The sequence below is a fragment of the Numida meleagris genome, chromosome 2 (assembly GCF_002078875.1).
Source record: "Numida meleagris isolate 19003 breed g44 Domestic line chromosome 2, NumMel1.0, whole genome shotgun sequence".
NCBI classification, from domain to species: Eukaryota; Metazoa; Chordata; class Aves; order Galliformes; family Numididae; genus Numida; species Numida meleagris.
In genome coordinates this window covers 74,891,071-74,898,130 of record NC_034410.1, presented here as the reverse complement: position 1 = coordinate 74,898,130, position 7,060 = coordinate 74,891,071, and positions in this window count along the sequence as shown.

The following is a 7,060-nucleotide window of genomic DNA, read 5'->3' as shown; positions in this document are numbered from 1 at the left end:
CTGTTGGTGCAGATTTTTATGAGCACACGTGCAGGCTCATTTGTTGCTGGCAAAAAATGGACATCTCATGGTGCTATGTTGAAAAATAGTGCTTTGTAGCTGATAATTTGTTCTATCAAATAGTGTTGTTTTGCTCTTTGTATCAGTTGTAGTTTCCATGGAAGTCAATAGGAGGCATTACTTAAATGGATAGATTTGTGTGCTCTGTTGGTATACAGAATCAGAATCATTTCCTTTGGAAAACACCTCTAAGGTCATCAAGTCCAACCACTAACCAAGCACTGCGAGGTATATCATTAAATCATGTCTCAAAGCACTACATGTACATGTCTTTTAAATACCTCCATGGAGCAGCAGTGTGCACATGGCTGCACCAGCCCTGTTTTGGGTAAGAACAAGGCTTTGTCTACGGACCTCGAAGCCTCACAGAGTCACTCAGCAGGATCCAGGAACAAGCCAGACTGAGCCAGGCTTTGCCAGTGCCCCAACATAAGCAGTGAGGGCCATGTAGTTACAATCCTTCACCTGGTGATGTCATAGCCTGTTGCTGGGTTGGTTCTAAGGTCATCAAGCCCAACCACTAAGCTAGTACTGCCAAGTCTACCATTAAACCAGACTTGTCCAACCCATGGCCTTGGACAGCCAGTAATGTGGCCCCAAAAGCTTTTAACATTATTATGTGATTTTTGGTGATATTCCTCATGAGTCATTGCATGTAGGTCTAGCACAGAGTGTGCAGATGACAACAGAACACAGTGGAGTGGAGGGTGCAGTGCAGTGCTAACCCCACTTCTCACACTGCCACACACATCAGTTGAATCGAAACCCACATGTACTACACATTATATGTGCTTATGCCACTTGATGGGTAAAACACAGCGGTTGCTGATAATAACATTTCAACATATCTACATATGTGTGTGCTTGTGAAGACATCCCTTTCTTCCTGTAAAGCAAACATGTAAGTTTTCTTATATAGTTATTTAACTTGGGCTTGTGTTATTTTTCTAAATAATTTAATAAGTTAAAACATTCACTTAGAAAGATATATCCAGAATATTTATCTGGTGCTGACAAATTTTGTAATTTTCAACATCTTCAAGGTGAAAATCTACTTATCTGGGCTGTGTTTCAAATCATCACAGCATTCTAAATGAAACATAAATTAAGGCAAGCTCAAGTTATGGCAAATAATTGTATGCACTTGGCTAAACACAGTCCTGTGAACAACACAAAATATGCAGCTGCGCTTTCCATTTTGATAAACAAATTGGAAAGTAAGTTTTAAGATTTCCAAAAAAATTATCAATTTTTTGCTATACTTGCAACTCCATTTTCATTCAGTATAAATAAATTACCTGTAAATTTTCAAATTGAATGTACAGAGCTGTAATCAGACATTTAACTCAAAGAAAAAATTGATCATGTCACTTTACCAGACTTTTATAAGACCTCTCTCACCAGAGAAAAATATCTCTCGCTTCACAGTCACAACTTACTCATGTCATTGCTTTTGGCAGTACTCACTTTTGTGAATGACACTTTTCAAGCATGAAGCACAGGAAGAGTAAAGTTTCATCAAACATCTCTGATGAACACCTTGAGACCTCACTAAGAATTGCAACCACTTCCATCAAACCAGACACTGATGTATTAGTTTCAAAAAACAAGGTCAAATATTCCACTAGTTTTATGCTTTTGTTGCTCTCTTTTTTTTTGCTTTAATAAAAAAAATTAAAAAAAACTTTTCTTACTTGTATACATTAACTATACTATATATTTTAAATGCAGCCCAAGAGAATTCCTTTTCACTCAGTGCAATCTAGGCAAGCTAAAATGTTGGACATCCATATCTTACAGCTTAGGATTGCCACCTATTGGTCTGCAAGTGAGATTTTTTTGTTCTTTTACCCTCACCGCAAAGCCTGCCTTCTATAAAATTACACACCAGAGATCAAGCTGGAGCGCTCTGACAGCATAAAAACTGTGAGATGATGGAAAGCTGCTCACCTCCAAGAATAAAACACATTTTGTACGGAATATCCCTCTTCATCACATTCTTAAAACTAAAGACTGATTCACAATATGTGCTGCGATGAACTCAGCACGAGCCCCTTATTGACTCAGCCCTGAGAAACATCACTAGCCAGGTATGCCTGCTCAAATGAGAGCTATTCTCTTGCTTGAGTACTCTGGCACTTTCTCTATAATTAATGACGTTACCTCCGACACCGAAGTGTTTACGCACATCAAAAGCTGAAGACATCAGGTAGCAATCACACTACGCTTGCAGTCTGTTGTTCCTGTTTTCCATTTGCCAGCAAAATTGATTTCAGACTTCTCCAATAATCCCTAGGATATTTCTTACAATATTAAAAATTATTTGATATGGTGTTCCAAACTTAACTCAGGAAAGATAAAGCAACTACATTGTCACTGCTATTATTCAGGGCACTTTCATAAATGTTAGATTAAAAAAAGAAATCCCTTGCTGTATTATGAACAGTGCCAACATGATTTGAAATCAACCTGATGTAACAAAACCTCAACTTAGGCCACAAGAAATGATGTCCTATGCAGCATTTGAGAGATATGCAAACACAATAGTTAATGATCTTTATCACTACCACAGCTCCTTTAAACTTTGTCAAGGTTAACTTGAAGGGATCTGAAAATGGGTGCACTTGACTTTTACAGAGTGAAGGAGCCACTCCTCTCAATGCAATATGCTACACATAACTCTTTGATCTTATTTGTTATGTTTTAAGCAGAAAGTCCCCATCCATGACCATTAAGCCTAAGAAAAGAATTGATTTTAATCAAAAGATAACATAACTTGAAATGTGCCTCTTGACAACACATTTCTAAACAAGCAAGCATGCAATCAGTTGTGATGGATTTCAGGGTATTTAAAGTGATTTTTGGAAAACAATACAGATCTTTCATTTGATTCCTGTATTTCTGTGCATACTTAAAACCACAAATTTGGAGGAATTCCAATTGTTCTTGCGAGCTACAATTATCCACATATTCGGTCACAGTTTGAGACTTAGAGGATTCTTCTTTTGTATTATTGACACTGACTCTCACACCATTTCTACATTCTCTACTCTTACATCACCAGCTCTTTAGCAGATAGTTGCTTAATTTTTAAACACAGATCTTATTTTGTCAAAAATAAACAATATACAGCTTTTCTCACATTGAAAAAAAAAAGTTTAAATAATGATAACCTTATGAAAACAGAAACCCCATATGTTTCTTTTCTGAGTTACCATCAAAGAAATTATGGCATCTTGAGCTTCGTCAGTCTCTGGAAAAAATGTTCCAGATAGGGGAAAAGCAAAAGGCAACATTTATCTTCTGTTCTGTGTGCAGTAATTCAGTAATAACAACAATGCTTACATGAGTGATACCTTTTAAATAAGGCTGTTCCCTCTAACAGAACAGAAGTTAAATACTGCACTAGTCTTGTGAAGTACAGTCTTCAAAACTGTATCTTGAAAAATAAATTCAAAGCTTAAACATCAGGTAGTAGTAATTAAACTTGGTGCTTTACTTCTTTAGAGAATGCATCTTCACAAATATTTGCAGTAGCCTAACATTAAACAGAAGTTTCACAGACAGTATTTAATACTGCATCACCTTAGATTTGGCCAACTAATTTTTACTGGGACTCTATCTTAAGCCTCAGAGGTCATTACTTCTTGCCTTATAGCATCGCACATATCTAACTCAACAAATTTCATCAGACACAGAGGATGAACTTTTCAGCCTCCTCAATAAGCCAATATATGTTTTCCTGCTCAGACGGAGGCTGAATCCGTTCCATAAATAAATACAGCAATAAGCTCCACTTTCCACAGACAATTCCCTAAGCTACTTAGCAATTGCTTCTACATGAATACCAAGAGTCCAGTTTAAAATATAAGTAAAGAAAAAGAAGCTATTTGAGAGAAGGTCATCTACCCAGCATTTCAATTTTTTTAAATCATAACATTTGTATACATATATACTGATATTTATGCAACTGTGCACTCTACACATGGATAGCATCAGTTCCATGTTACTGCATATCATGAAGTACAAACATCTTGTTCTCCAGATGCAAGCCATGGCTGGTGCTATGGTAATTCCAGGTAAAGCTAATTTTGTGATGAAAATAGAAAGGCTTTTCTAAACTGTCTTGCTGTACTGAGTGGGCAGGCATTCACAAGCACCCCTAAGCACAGACCAAAATGTTAAAAAGGTGTTGGGAAAGAAAGGAAAGGTTCTGAGGGAGGCTGATCTATCAGATGATATTTGTCATGGAATGAAAGAAAAACCCACTGATGAGCCCAATGTTAGCCACAATTAAGAGTACTCATGGAAGATGACGTCTGAATGGCTGGCAAGCACAGCTGCCTCAAGCACAGGGGCAGATGTTATCGTCTGTGGCAGAAGCTTGCTGAAAGCCAGAGAAAACACAGAAAGCTTTTATCAAGGAGCGGAACCCAAATCTGCACAGTAGAAGAAAGAGCAGAACCTGATAGCAGAGAGGAAATAGAAGAGAAAGTTATTCAGAATAGACTGCAAACCTCTGAACTCAGAAGACAGGATGTTTTAGAAAGTGATCACTTTTCTAACAATAGTCTTTCACATTTGCTCCTTTAAATGCAGCACTTCGACACTCTTCCCTAGACACTGACGACAAATACAGAAAGCCATTTGTCTATGAAATAAAACCGAGCTAATGGCATGGAAAGCACAAAAACACCAGTTTTCTAGGTTAGGTTGCTCTGATCTTAAAGTAACAACTTAATATGCTTTAAATTTCTGGCTACCTGCACGAAGCTGTAACTGCCATGTCCTTTTTTATTTCTCAGGAAAAAAGCTTTTTTCTGGACTGCTTTGCTGACACCTAGTGAGCCTCCGCTCCAGCAGCTCCAGGCACATGAGCCCCTCAAAAAGAGATGGTGACAGAGCAGCCGCTCTTTTCATTCCACTTGCAGTGAAATGTATTTAAATGGCCCAGGCTGAGATTCAGCAATGCACTGAGTCATTCATCGGCTCATTGCAGAATACTGCAATGCTGGTGATGTTGATAAGAGATGAAAAATATGGAAAGATGGTAAAGAGGAGAAAGAAAAAAGAAGCATGCTGATGATAAGTAATGGTCAAAGTCTTCCCTTCGCAGCCTAAATGCCTTTTACAAGGACGACCAACTTGAAGAAACCTGCCACTGGTTGGGACTTGGGTCTTTTTCTGCCTCACATATTTAACTGGGCTATCTCAGTGCCCATAATTTCTGGTTCTTAGCTCCTTCATTGTTTGTTTTTGTGTGCGTAAAATATGAACTGTAAGCAACTGCTTATTAATGTTTCAAAGTTAATTCCAGTCTAATCCAATCATTATAATAGTGTAAGCATGACATTTGATCCTTGGCTTAGCTTGGAAGAACAGCAACTTTGCATGAGATTCTCCGCTTCACTGAAGCAGCTTAATATTGCCTGGGGGTCGGCACCAGTTGGATGTCACAGCATTTCCCGGGATCGAGGAATCCTGCAGCTTACCACAAACACACAAACTAACATTTTTTAAAATACAACGCTCCCGTTTTAAGTAGAAATTGATCAACTGAATCCAAGTGCTGATGATCTGGGATAGCAGTGATGAGTAAGAGAGCATTTCACTTTCCTGAAGATGGCCCGACCGTATTACCAGATGCACACATTTCTGGGTGCTTAAAAACATCTGCTCTAAACTTTCAAGGATAACAAGTCAGGGTAATTGAACCTGAACTCTCAGGTAGGAGAGTAAAATACATCTCCAAAACAGCATTACATCCTTCATAGTTTCATAAACAGCAGGGATGCTAAGGACAGCATAGGCCAAATATGAGTACAACACAGCAGAAAACACACATGGGAAGGTGCCCATAAAGGGAATGGATGTAATTCTCAGGCACAGCTGAAGCCACCCATACCAGCACCGAGGCAGTCACTGCTGCAGTCCTTCCTCATCAGCCCAGTACTGGCCACAGTGCTTCAGCCAGTCAGAATGGATCCTGCATTTAAATGGGAAGCACAGACACTTCGCTTCTATCTCCAAGACACGATATATTTCACCTTTATTCGTGATAAAGTTCAGACTCATAATCCATTGCACAACTCAATAAAATCACTATCATCAAAAGCCAATTTAAAAACACTCATTTTTTTTACATAGATATATTTTTTTTCTTTTAATTAAAAATATACCTTTACTTAGAAATTTGTTATGGAAAACAAATTTTCCTTTACATATTTCATATTTGAATGGTTTAAATTCAACAGGATATTTTCTACTTCAGGCAGTCACACATGACTTTTTGTAATTAAAAAAACTTGCAGAGAATCTCTTTGGCTGCTTTCTATCACACATAAGACACAGTTCTGGATAAATTAATTCTCAGTGCTTTTCCTGGAGTAATCACACTCTTCTTTAATAGTTTTTGCCTTCCAATAATAAACATGAAAACAGTGTCTGTAGATGATTACAAAGAAAAATAGCTTTTAGTTGCTATTAAAGGAAACTCATTCAGGTTTGTATGAATGTAATATAAATTTTAAAATGCAAATATCTTAATGCCATCTTATAACCACATATATTAAGTAATATTGGTTAATCCCAAGATTGAACACAAGTATCAAATCAGATGAACACCTCCATTAGACAAACTGAACCATATTCAGAATCTTCTTTCACAGATTTATTATTTTTCATACATCACTTGCACAGCCTGAGCCACAAAAGGTTATTGAAAAAAAAGGACCATTTAATACGTCATTCACTGAACTCTCTATTAACTGTAATCAATCTATCCAAAATTATTAGTCACTTCTGCTTGCACTCTCTACAACAATAATTATAGTTTAAATACTATAATCAAGGAAATAAAATATTACCACTGAAAAAAAGAAAAATTGTAAAAGCAAATGCAAAGAGAAAGAGGGCAAGGAAGATTATTTTATCAGATAAGTTCAGGAACAGAGCTGCTTTTCTTTCAAAAGCTTCCACCCCTGAGCATTAACCTTATTTA